A 13,285-nucleotide genomic window follows, 5' to 3' on the forward strand; every position below is an offset into this window, starting at 1 on the left:
TCTTTCTTTTTTTAATATTTTTTATTTTTTCTACGAAAGGCCCCAATTGAAAATGTGACTTCTGGCAGATAAAGATCATCCTTTTAGGAAATCCCTGCCTGCATGCTAACTATAGGTCAGAGGTGGTACACAGGAATTCTGTGAAACAAAATAAGCCCAAAGGCAGCTGTTATTAGGCTATTGCAGGGAATGACAAATTAAAACTAATTCTAGTTAGTTGTCAACAGTTAGAAACTCAGGAGATTTCACCTGAACAGCTGTATTTCTGGGCTCCCTTGAAGGATTCTGAATATCTGGCAGCCCTAAGTCTGCATTCATGCATGTCAGCAACCTGTTGGATCTATGTAGTGCCTGCTGCTTTTAAACAGGGCAAACTGCAGTTCACCACAGGGCCTCTCGCTCCCAATTACTTATATCCAGCCTGCTGCACTTGTTCCTGTTATCTTCCGGCCCCTACTGTAACCTTCGAGTTTGCCACAGAATTTTTCTTTTTTTTTTTTAAATTTACTTCAATTTTACCTTAATTCCTTTTTGGAAACCTCAGCCTTTGGATCTCTAATACTGTACTTTCCTTATCTGATTCATAAGTCAGCCTACTGATTGGGATTAAAAGATATGGTGTGGAAATTTATAGCAGAAGTTAAACATTCTAAGAATGTTTGAGGACATAGGTAGTGATAAGGAGTTAGAAGAGCCTTAACAGCCAAAATGTACACCTAAAACAAAAGGCAACAACTCTCCTGGATGTTCCTCCTTTCATAACTCTTATCCTCTTCTTTTAGACTTCTTTGGAAATATCTGTGAGTCACCAAAGTGGTCCTGTTTCATCAGGACACCTAACTTAAATAAAACCCACAGGTCTTTTTGTGTTCCAACTGGACTTAGTAGCACTATCTTCTAGAAGTTAGAAAATAAATTCTGTGATTACTAAGTAACCCTATTGTATTTTAATTTTAAAAGTGACATATCAATAAGATTAAAATTAATAATAAATATTAATAACTATTTTCATTTTATGTATGACTATTTGATGCTTGTTTACATTAATATCTATTTTACATCATTGTCATTACATTGTGGAAACCACTAACAGATATCATAAACTTTTCTATGTTACTGCCTAGTCTTATTTTTATTTTTAAAGGTTGTAGCGTAGATTCTATTTCAGATATTGTTATTGCATTAATCACTACTTCCTCTCTTGTTAGCCTCTGAGATGGTTTTCCATTATTTGTTATAAGATTCTATTAGGAATAGCATGCATTCAACTTCTCATCTATTTCATTTTCTTCTCAAGAGTGAGATCACTGAGTTAAAGTATGAACATCTTTATGTTTTTTGCTCCATTTTGATGTGCTGTCAAAAGGCATATCATGTACTAAAAGTCCAACATTTTCACACATTGACTCTTTCTACAACTTTATAGACACTGTACACATCTTGCAACTCTAAGGCTAGTCAGCATACGTGAATGAGAATACTATTATGTGGTCTTAAATTCTTTAGTGTTGAATAATGAGAAAATGCCATAGGCCTTAGGAATGATTGCTATATACAAGATTAGAGAGAGGAATAATGTGGAATTCAGAATCGTCATTAGGCCAGAAAATCATTTTAATGACAACTTAGCATATTGATAAACCTTATTTTTTTTTTATTTTTTTATTTTTTTATTTTTTATTTTTTTTTTTTTGCGGTACGCGGGCCTCTCACTGTTGTGGCCTCTCCCGTTGCAGAGCACAGGCTCCGGACGCGCAGGCTCAGCGGCCATGGCTCACGGGCCCAGCCGCTCCGCGGCATGTGGGATCCTCCCGGACCGGGGCACGAACCCGTGTCCCCTGCATCGGCAGGCGGACTCTCAACCACTGCGCCACCAGGGAAGCCCCGATAAACCTTATATTTTTAACCATTTATTTGAAGTTAAAATAATAAAAGCAGGAAGAAAGTAAAGCTGTTATTATAGCCTGAAGAATTTTTAACTGGATATCATGGAACCAATCAGATTCATCGTTAATAAATTCTTAAATCAACCCAGCAACATTTTCTAAAAAGTTCTGGTTAAATGAATTACTATAGAAACTGACTAGCCAGCTACACCAAATTGTAGCTTCTAAAAATATTTGCACTATTGACAATATATATTATTTTTCCTAGGCTGAACTATATTGTATAAAACATATTAAACATTATTTGATGCTTTTACTATATGAAATGTTTTCATTAAGCTGAGGAAGGGAAAATATGCCATATATATTCAGTCCTATGCAAGAAATATCTTAAACCCATGGGAAATAATAGGTTTTATGAGTTTAATATGTTATTATTATAAATTTACTTGCTGGTAACAATATATATTCATCACTTTTTTTTTTTCCATACGCGGGCCTCTCACTGTTGTGGCCTCTCCTGTTGCGGACGCGCAGGCTCAGCGGCCATGGCTCACAGGCCCAGCCGCTCAGCGGCATGTGGGATCTTCCTGGACCGGGGCATGAACCCGTGTCCCCTGCATCGGCAGGCGGACTCTCAACCACTGCGCCACCAGGGAAGCCCCCAAAATATTTTAATATATCTTTTTAGGTGATTTTAATTATTCTAATCAGCAGTGTAAGGAACGTCACCAAAAACAGAGGGGAGCTTAAACAAGCTTTATTTGGGAACGCTCCCGGGCGAGGTTCACTGGTCCGAGAGAAAGGGGCCAGAGAAGTCGCGCCCGGGTGCGGGCGCGAACAAAATTTATAGGGGTGGACGCAGGGGAGGCGCTTGCTGTGTGAAGCAGCCCCCTTTTTTGGTAATCTTTCGGATGTTGTGGCAATGTCAGGTGTTGGTTGCATCAGCCTCAGAGCCGTTGGTTCCGCCCCTCGGGGAGCGGGAAGACCGGGGCCGAGTGGAAAGTCCCGGGTCTGTTTCCTGAGCAGGTGGAAAGTCCCGGGCTGATGCCACTCGTGGGTTCGGCTGCATCAACCACCCTGGGGGGGCTTCCGTCTGACTCCCTGGGCCCTTCCCCGGACCTGCTGGCCTTACAAGCAGATATATAGGTTGTTTTCTATTGTGGATCATTGAAGTAATTAAATCAATAAAATGATATTAGTTTGTTTTGGATCCTTTGGTTGAGGAATTGGAAGAGGTATAAATCTCATTTAACTTTTAAAACAGTTACATAAACAGAACACAAAATATTATTTACCATATATAAGGAATATTTTCAAATAGATTTCACTTCTATGAGATGGTAAGCAGAAACCACATCTTCAGGGCAGAATTTCTTAATTTCTGGGAAATCAGTTCTAGGATAGGGCATTGATTTTCAAAATTAGTAGAATGTTTTGTGGTAATTTGTTAGTACATTGTACTGATTGATTTCCAATATTACTAAAACCTTGTGGAGGAAAATTCTGGCTATGGCTCTCTCTCTGCTATCTCAGCCCCTGAAATCCCAGAGTTTCCAGCCATGGCTTGTTGACTTTCTTGTTCTTGACTTTATCCTTATCTAGCATACAAACTCCAGCGTCCTCCCCCATGTGCCTACTAGAGCTTTGATGAACTTGAATCAAAAGGGGCCCTTCTGATATCAGCAAGTTTGCAATCAGGCAGCAGATAGTATATCTTCATAATATCAGTGGTTATTTTGTAGCCAACATTGTATCTCAATGCCTTCACTACCTAGGCCTATATAATTAATAAAAACTTACAATTTAATCAACAATTTAAATCAGTCTACCAGAATATGTGAAAGGAATCTATGCAGTTCATAGGCCAGAGATGTTATGTCTGTAGTAAAGACCTAAATGCATCATTTGTACAAGTGAATTAGTGACCCAATTGCAACATGGGGGGCGGGGGAGTGCTTCCCCACACCGAGCAATTCTTTGACACCAGCTGGGTGCCCTATGATTCAACTCAATTCTGACACTATCTACCCGGAGATGGCATCAGATTCCACGGGTTGAGGACTGAGTCCTACAAGACTGCCCCACCCCCCACTTCATACGCCAGTTGCAAGCCCGGGTCATTACCTGTGTTTCTGACCCACTGCAATAGATTGGGCTTCCCACGACCCCTCCTTGGACTCCAAGGCGCCAGTCCAAAGTCCAGGTTGTTACCTTACTTCTGAACTACTGGCTATAAATCAGAGGTTCCCATGACCCGCTCTTCAGATTCAATTAATTTCCTACTTCCTTGATCACCAGTTTAGTATAAAAGGATGTAACTCAGGAAGAGCCAGACAGAAGAGATGTGGAGGGCAAGGAATGGGGATAGGCACACAGCTTTTTTTGCCTGCTCTCCTAGAGCGACACTCTTCCCCCAGTCTCCGCGTGTTCACCAACCCAGAAGCTATGTGAACCCTGTCCTTTCGGATTTTTATGGAGGCTTCATTAAAGAAGCATGAGTTTGATTAGATTGTTGGCCGCTGGGTGATTGATTCAACCTTCAGCCTCTCCCCGGAAGGTCAGGTGTTGCAACTGCAAGTTCCAACTCTAATTCTGTGGTTGGTTCTCCTGGCAACCAGCCTCCGCCCTTAGGTGGGGTCCTAAAGTCATTTCATTAACACAACAAGAGGCACTTTTGTCATTCTCAGCACTTAAGAAATTCCAAGGGTTTGGGGAGCTAAGGGTCAGGAATCCTGGACGAAGACCAAATATACATTTCTTATAAATCACAATATCGAAACAGGATACAAAGAAATCTGAAACTTGAAAAAGCAAGTTTGAACTCCCTTCTTGAAGTAATAGCCTAAGCAGTTTGCTCCTCGTGAACCTGTGCTTTCCTTGTAGGAGCTTTTTCTCTTGAATGTTCTGCTTCCTGTCCCTCCCTAGCTCTCTCTTTTCCTCGCTCCTTCCCTTTCTCTGAAACCATTACTGAACTAATGTGAAAGAATGGTATTGTTTTGAAATCTGAAAATTTTCTATATTTTAGATCTTAATGATTTTTAAAGCAGCTCATAAATGTATTAACCTTAGTATGTAGTCACCCCTTTAGTAATAGATACAAACACGTTCATTAGTGAAAATTGTCTTTACGTTTCCGTATATTCAAACAGTAAACATGTATTTGTGTTTGTTGTATTGCAAAGCCTATGTTCTTAAATATGTACCAAAACCACATTTCTTTCATTAACTCATTTCCTCATTCGTCAAAATTTAACAAAATATATTGTGCATCTACTATGTGTCAGGTACTTTTTTTGGCTTTTGGTATAATGTGATGATATTCAAGTAAAACATCACCTCTGTTCTCCCCTTTAAGGGGAAGTAGATAAGCAAATAAGTAATGATATTAATAAATGTTCCTGGTAAATAGAAGAGTTGGAGTGGTGAGGAAATCCTCGCAGAAGAAATGCAAGCACTGGTCATGGTAGGTAACTGTAGACCTTAATAGGCAGAAGGTATGTTGCCGAGTCCAAGTTCGCTCTGCTTGCCGCACGGCAGACCAGTAAATCAAGAGACGAGGTGTTGAGGCAAGGAATAATGACTTTATTCGAAAAGCCGACAGACCGAGAAGATGGCAGACTAGGATCCCCAAAAAACAATCTTATCGGGGTCTGGATGCCAGTTTCTTTTATGGAACAGAGAGGGGGAGGAGGTGAGGAAGTAAAGTAAAAAGACCATGTATCTTGCAAAATAGGAGGGGATGTGTTAATTTCTTCTTTCCTGCAGCCATTCACAGGTGGGCAGGGTCAGATTGTCTTCCTGTGAGCTGAACAAAGGCACTTTACTTGATGTTCAGGCAGAGGGGCAGGGTTCCCTGAGGCAGGCCATTATGCATGATTATAATAACAAAAGCAATGAAAAGCAACGTTTAAAGTCAAAGAAACAGATCTAACATGGAGTCCGATTTAGCTCTTCCCTGTTACAGTTCCCCACTGTCAATGTCCATTCCATAATCTTGTGGAAAAGGGGCGATGACCATTCTAACTGTTTCTTGCTGCGTCTCGTCACATGGATCTTTCTGGGAATGTCCACCATAGGTGCCAGTTGTTTCGAACGTTGAGATTTGTCTTTAAGGAATTTAGAGCTTTTCTATGTATGGGAAGATGCAAGAGGCTGGGCTCACTGAAATCATTCCTTTGATATGTGCCTCAGCTATCTGGGGCCTGTATCCTGTATTTTCACATTCTGAGTTTCCTCAGGGCTCACTGTGGGGAGTGGCTGTAGTCTGATGGCTGCTAGATGGCAGGTATTCTTCTCCTTCCCTTTCCTCAGGGCTCACTGGCTCACATTGGAGGGCTGCAATCACTGATGCCATTTCTCAGATCCTCCCCTCTTGGTCAGAAATTTGAGCAATATTTGGGAGACATTTCATGATCAAATTTTGTCCCACAGCGCTGGGAAGTTCATCCCAGATCAGGTGAAAATTCTTGATATGCCACTCCAGGTGCTAATTTTTGGATTAGGCCCTATTGATAATTAAAGATTCTCCAGATCCTCTAATTATGATCCAGGAGACATTTTCCCTTGTTGCTTCTACCCATACCTAGAATCACACTGTAATTATTTTGTTATAAATGTGATCTATTTCCTCAAGATGTTTAGGCATAGAGGTTTTGTTGGAGGCCTGGTTACACACTGGGTACTGTAAGAGACAGCAATCTTATAAAGTAGGATATAAGTAAATGCAGCTGGTAACACTGACGAAGACATGGTGCAGCAGGGAGGCACAAACAATTTGGAAACAAAGAACACATTAAAACAATGATTAGTATAACTAGTTGTAATCCAGTTGCAAGAATTAGCGACCAAAGGAACCATAACTGATTTAATGAGCCACTTGCAGTTTCACTGTACTGGCCATGTATGCAGAGCTTAATCTTTGAGACAAGCATATGCTACTGGCAGGATCAACCAGGTAGAGATAAAAAGATAAATGTTTCATCTTTGTTTACAAAGGCATACTTTATCAACTTGTTGTAGGTCATAGCATAAGAGAAAAGGTTTTTTTCTGAAAAACAAAGAATAAAGCCAGTATATTTTCCAAAGTCATAAAGTTATAAATCATATTTACCAGTTCATTCAGTCACATGTAATTAATTCCTGTTGATCTGGGTGAAGTAATCAGGTTTTCCATTAGGTTTGTCATTTGTTACCCAGTCCAGTGATATTATCTAAAGGCTATCAGAAACTAATTGTTAAAAAGTTCCTTTTATGAGTCTTCTTGAAAATCTTCATTTTGTAAAAACATCAGGACAAAACTTAAAGTAGCCTGGTTAAAGATTGGAATACGGACTTCCTTGGTGGCGCAGTGGTTAAGAATCCGCCTGCCAATGCAGGGGACATGGGTTTGAGCCCTGGTCCAGGAAGATCCCACATGCTGCGGAGCAACTAAGCCCGTGCGCCACAACTACTGAGCCTGTGCTCTAGAGCCCGCGAGCCACAACTACTGAGCCCGCATGCCACAACTACTGAAGTTAACACACCTAGAGCCCGTGCTCCGCAACAAGAGAAGCCACCGCAATGAAAAGCCCGCACACCGCAACGAAGAGTAGCCCCTGCTCACTGCAACTAGAGAAAGCCCACGCACAGCAATGAAAACCCAACAGAGCCAAAAATAAATTTATAAATAAATAAATTAATTAATTTAGTTAATCCTGACCATATATAAAACTTTCTCAGTAAAATGTAATTCCATTCCTCATACCTTAACTGAAAACACACATTCTACCATACTGAAATGTTTTATTATTTTCAGTAGCTTTAAATATAAATTAGAATCCCTGACTCTTAAAAACCTTAATCTCTAGTGAAAACCAAGAGGCAAGTAATAGTTACCAAAACCTGGAGAGACTATCTTAGATTATTTTTAGAACATAATTATTCTTATAGAGTTTACCTAAAAGCTCTTATCTCGTTATTTACTTTAAAGTTTCATCATATCAAGTTATTTTTCTGGCTGACAAATTTGCAACAGATATAAGATTTCATTTAACTTCTATTAAACCTAGGTCCAGTGAAAGTATTATACTTAATGTTGATGACTCTAAAGACATGTCTACATTAATTAGATCAATAAACGTAAACAATAATCAGGTATTAATTTAATACTGAATATTTCTCAGTTCACATGAACCTGAAATTCACTTAGCTTAATTTCTCTTGTATTTAGAATTGTTGGATTTGTAAGCGCTTACTTTTCTTTAAGCCAATTAAATAGAGCTCATTTACAAGCTAACCTCAGCAATGTTATCCAAAGACAAAGACACACACAAACACACAGAGAGACCTCATGGTTCTCATTTCAAAATTTCAGCCCCGAGTCAGGTACAGCCATGTAAAACCCATCAGTTTACAGAGAGTTTGGATTAAAGTTGGGTTTCTGGCAGATGGAAACCATTCAAGCTCCCTTGTCTAGATGGCTAAATCTTAAAAGACACTTAGGATTTCTATTTATCTTTGACAAGTCAATTTCTAAATTACTTTACCCTCTTTTCAAAATTTGCATTTTAAAAAGATGGCAGAGATGAGGGTTCCTGAGAAGACCAAATAGGACATTTGCATCTCAAAAATACAGGCAAGTTTCTCCTAGGATGACTTTGTTTCCTTCTCTGGGGTTTCCACGGGCACCATCTGTAGGCTTAAAGCTTGCTCCAGTGGGACCCTGATGTCAGGCTGTTCTGGCGAAAAAGTTACTTGAGCATTTAATTTACAAAGGCGACCTCGTCCCAAAACGGGTATTGGACACTCTGGCATATGTAAGAAGCTATGTTTCAGGGTGAGGTCCCCTAGTTGGCATTCTAGACGTGTAAGAACGAATGGTTTTGTACTTCTCCAGAAACTCCCGTGACCCAGATAGACTGAGATGTTTTCTGTGCCACCTTCGTGTTTACCACGGAATATGTGGCACCCGTATCTATTAGAAAGTCAATGAACTTGCTCGCCACTGTCAAAATTATCTGGGGCTCCTGAGGGGAAATTAGAATCAGACGCCTCAAGTCTAAGGGAGTACCCTGGCCACTTACAGGATGTCAGCACAAGGGAAATTGCCCTTCTGTGGAAATGGCTACCAGTCCAAATTGGGTGCCCTGTCGGGTCTTAGATTGTGATACTGAACCAGGTCCCTGTGCCTCGGGTGTTAACACAGAAAATTTTATTCGATCCCTATGGGTAGGGGAAACAGGAGGCAGTGAAAGGAGTGAATATGTTGGTGGCATGGGGGCAGTTGGAACAACTGCTGGTGCAGCCTGCTTGGCCAGTGGGGAAGTTGTATGAGCCAGAGGAGAGTTTAGGTTTTGGAGTACCATGTCCCCACTCTCATTTTCTCCCTCTTCCCCTTGCAGAACAGGTTCCCCTTTGGGTTTCCTTTTAGATCGCTGCACCATAAGGTGGCAGTCCTCTGACTCCTTTTCCTCCTGATGCAATAGCATAAATGCTTCTACATATGGAATCTCATTTCTTTTCCCTGTTCTTTTGCAAAACACTTCTACTGCGAGATCGTATAACAATTGAGTGAGCCATTCAGGGGCCATAGCTCTTCTGATCCTAACATATATTGGGTCCACACCCTATTACAATAGTATATATGTCTTTCTTAGTCATAGGCTCATGGCTGTGTTTTACCCAGTTATCTAATATATGCCCCAAAGGGCTCTCCTTTGGGATAGATGGAGTATTTCCCATTTTTATATGTTTGATAACACCAAAACACAAAAGACGCAAATTCCAACACAAAAGGCACAAATTCCAACACTGATGCACACAAAACCAAAACCAAACCCAATAAACTGGTTCCCAAAAAAATCCAATGACAATTCCTCTCTCCAACAGGGTACCCCAACCAAAGAGATTGGCTTGTCCCATAAAGGAAAAGCCCAAATTGAGGGGTGTAATATATTCCCGGTGTGCACGCCAGAGCGACTTACCCTCCAAAATCGAGCCTGTCAACTCATAGAAGTTTGTCGGTTCCTTGCTTCATCTGCCAAACGCTGGGGTAACCAGTGCTGTTTCAGGGAGTTTTGAAGGAAAGATCCTCAGGACAAATGGTCCCGGCAGCTGCTAGGACCTTGCCCCAATATTCTCTGACCAGGGCCTTCTAGCCACGAGCAGCAAGGCTCCTGGCTGGCTAAGCCAAATTTGTTACTGAGTCCAATCTCGCTCTGCTTGCTCTGCTCGCTACCCAACGGGCCAATAAATTGGGAGATGAGGTGTTGAGGCAAGGAATAACAACCTTATTCGGAAAGCTGGCAGACCAAGAAGATGGCAGACTAGGGTCCCCAAAAAACCGTCTTACTGGGGACTGGATGCCAGTTTCTTTTATAGAGCAGAGAGGGGGAGGAGGTGAAGAAGTAAAGTAAAAAGGCCATTTATCTTGCAAAATTTCTTTTCTGTAGCCATTCACAGGTGGGCAGGGTCAGATTGTCTCCCTGTGAGCTGAACTAAGGCACTTTAATTTAACATTGGGGCAGAGGCGCAGGGTTCCCTGAGGCAGACCGTTATGTATGATTATAATTACAAAAGCAATAAAAAGCAAAGGTTAAAGTCAAAGAAACAGATCCAACATGGAGTCCGATATAGCTCTTCCCTGTTACAGGTGGGGGTGCAGGTGTGGGTAATGAGAAAAGCCTTATAGGAAAGGAAGTCAGCTTGCACAAAGGCCATGAGCTTGGTGCTAGAAACTGCAGCAGGACTTGGGAGTGATGGAAAATGACACTGGAAAGGCAGGCAGGGACTTGAAAACAGAGGGCCAGGTTAGTGAGAGCAGACTTTATTCCAAGGGCACAGGTAACAGTTTTAAGAAGAGGAGCAGATTTTTAGTATATAAGGTCACCCTGACAGCGAGGTGGAGAATGGATTAGATGTAGGTAATGTTACCCGAAAAATTGGGTTCACCTCTTGGTGGGTGTCCAGCCAAAAGACACAATCAAGCCAAAGAATGGGAGAAGGAAGGATTTATTACTTGCCACAAGTAAGGAAAACACCAGGGATCTTTCCCAGAGCAGTGTCTCCCCAAACAGCAAAATTGGGGAAGTTTTAACGACAAGCATATTCATGAAGGGGCTTGGTTGAGTCCAAGCTTTAGTTGATTGAAGTCAGGAGGGTCAGAAAAGGTCAACATCATCGTCCCTTAGGTTCCAGTTGATCTTGTGGTTAAGTACTTCAGGCTAATCTTTACCATTGAAGCAAAACTGGGAGTTTTTACAACTGAAATATTATGTTTGCTATTGTTACTTCTCTTGCCTGATAACAGGCAATGTTTCTGCATTCTTTTGTTCCCTTAAGATTACTGAGAACTGTTCAAGGCCAGGCTTAGATCATAAAATGGCTTAGGGCAGGGCTTCCCTGGTGGCGCAGTGTTTGAGAGTCCGCCTGCAGATGCAGGGGACATGGGTTCGTGCCCCGGTCCGGGAGGATCCCACATGCCACGGAGCGGCTGGGCCCGTGAGCCATGGCCGCTGAGCCTGCGCATCCGGAGCCTGTGCTCCGCAACGGGAGAGGCCACAGCAGTGAGAGGCCCGCGTACCGCAAAAAAAAAAAAAAAAAAAAAAAGGCTTCTCTTAAGTCAAGAAAGCCATGCCTGGTTCTCTTTCTCCTGGAAGCCCCTGCCCCTAACTGCTTACAGTAACACCTGACGTAAAGAAGCAACTATAGAGTCTAATGAAATGTGAAATGAGAGGTGGTGGAGACTCGGAATCAAAACTGTGAGGAATATGAATGTTTACAAGTGTTTGAAATCCAAGAAGTTCAGCTCTACGCAAAAGCCAGCGTGTCCTGTGTACATACATCCTGCTCTAACTGCCTGTGCTTCTTCATCCTCCCGTGGTTTGTCTGTGGAAGGAGCTCGGTGAATGCTAACTGAGCTGACTTCCTGAACTAACAGCCTCAGTGGTTTTTTGCCTGAAGTGTGTTTTTTCCTATAGAGGCCTCTCCATTTTTGTGTGTTCCACTTCCCCATATACTTTCATTTTCCACAGGATTCAATTCTTGAAATAGTAGGAGTGAACAGCATTCTGTTGAAACTTGTAATCGTTTAGGGTTGTATTTGCTTTTTTTTTTTTTTTTTTTTTTTTTTTGCGGTACGTGGGCCTCTCACTGTTGTGGCTTCTCCCACTGCGGAGCACAGGCTGCGGACGCGCAGGCTCAGCGGCCATGGCCCACGGGTCTAGCCACTCCGCAGCATGTGAGATCTTCCCGGACTGGGGCACGAACCCGTGTCCCCTGCATCGGCAGGCAGACTCTCAACCACTGCGCCACCAGGGAAGCCCTGTATTTGCTTTTAACATAGCTTCTACAGAGTTTTCCCCGGCAGAGGAAGGCTTGAGCATTTTCTCATGCTACAGCATGTTGCCCTTAGTTTGGAATCTGCTAAAACAAAAGTTAATTCAAAAATACTAATTCACAAAATTACCAACCACATGTTTAAAAATACATTTTTCTGTCTTGCCCCAGTGTAATATGCAATCAAAAATTTGTTTAAAAAATTTTGTTCAAATTTTAGTGAATCATGTATGCTGCAAGAGTATTTTTCTCTTCTTCTGGGTTAGCTCTGATTCATTTTACAGTGGAAATTTGCAACACCCTTAAATTTTGTTTCAATTCTTTCAGTGTTTCTTCAAGTAGCAATTCCATTTTTACAGGAAGTCTTTTAGTATAGAATGATCTTTGGTTGGAATGTGCGAAGAATGTCATCTGAGAGTTATATCTCTTCTTTAGATTCTGTCCATCTCTATAATGACAGATAGCTAATTGAAAACTGCTAAATACAGGAATTTATCTCATTTTTTTTTCAAATAGCTCCATATTTGCTTTGTTTAGATAAATATCAAATATCCTCCAGTTTAGAGGAGTGTTTTGATTTTCATCCAGATAACTAGTTTCATATAAAAATATTTTGGAATTTTAAGATTTTTTTCCCTTCCTTGTTTTCTTTTGCAAAGGTTTTAAGCTAGATGTCTCATATATACCAGTTTTTCTATCGTGTGCATAAATGCACAAAAATTATAAAGAGTTTTCTGATCCCTTGTCTCCATCGGGTAGAATTAGCCGCTTTGTCCTCTACTCCTCACTATAGACAGTACAGTCACAGTTTGTCTTAAAATCAGATTTCTCTATGAGTCTGTAAGCTTTTGGGCAGAAATCTTGCCTCTTTTAATCCCCAGGATCTTACACTGTACCTGGCACATAGTAGGCCCTCAGTTTATTGGATAATTGGTAATTAGTCCAAATTTTCTACAGTATCTCAAAATATACAGCTTTCATATTCATCTCTATATGTAGTTCTTCTGATATACAGAATTATAGTGCATTTCAGATGTAGTTTAAAGTAGGTGATGTAATAAAATCTATATATAAAAATTGCG

At 41.1% G+C, this 13,285-nt stretch overlaps 1 protein-coding gene across 2 annotated transcripts in view; it reads left to right on the forward strand.

The window, feature by feature from the left end:
- The window catches only part of BICD1 (BICD cargo adaptor 1), a 207,196-nt gene that overhangs the window by 166,856 nt on the left and 27,055 nt on the right, over positions 1-13,285 (forward strand). The window lies entirely within an intron of this gene.

The sequence above is a fragment of the Orcinus orca genome, chromosome 11, assembly GCF_937001465.1.
Source record: "Orcinus orca chromosome 11, mOrcOrc1.1, whole genome shotgun sequence".
Taxonomy (NCBI): Eukaryota; Metazoa; Chordata; class Mammalia; order Artiodactyla; family Delphinidae; genus Orcinus; species Orcinus orca.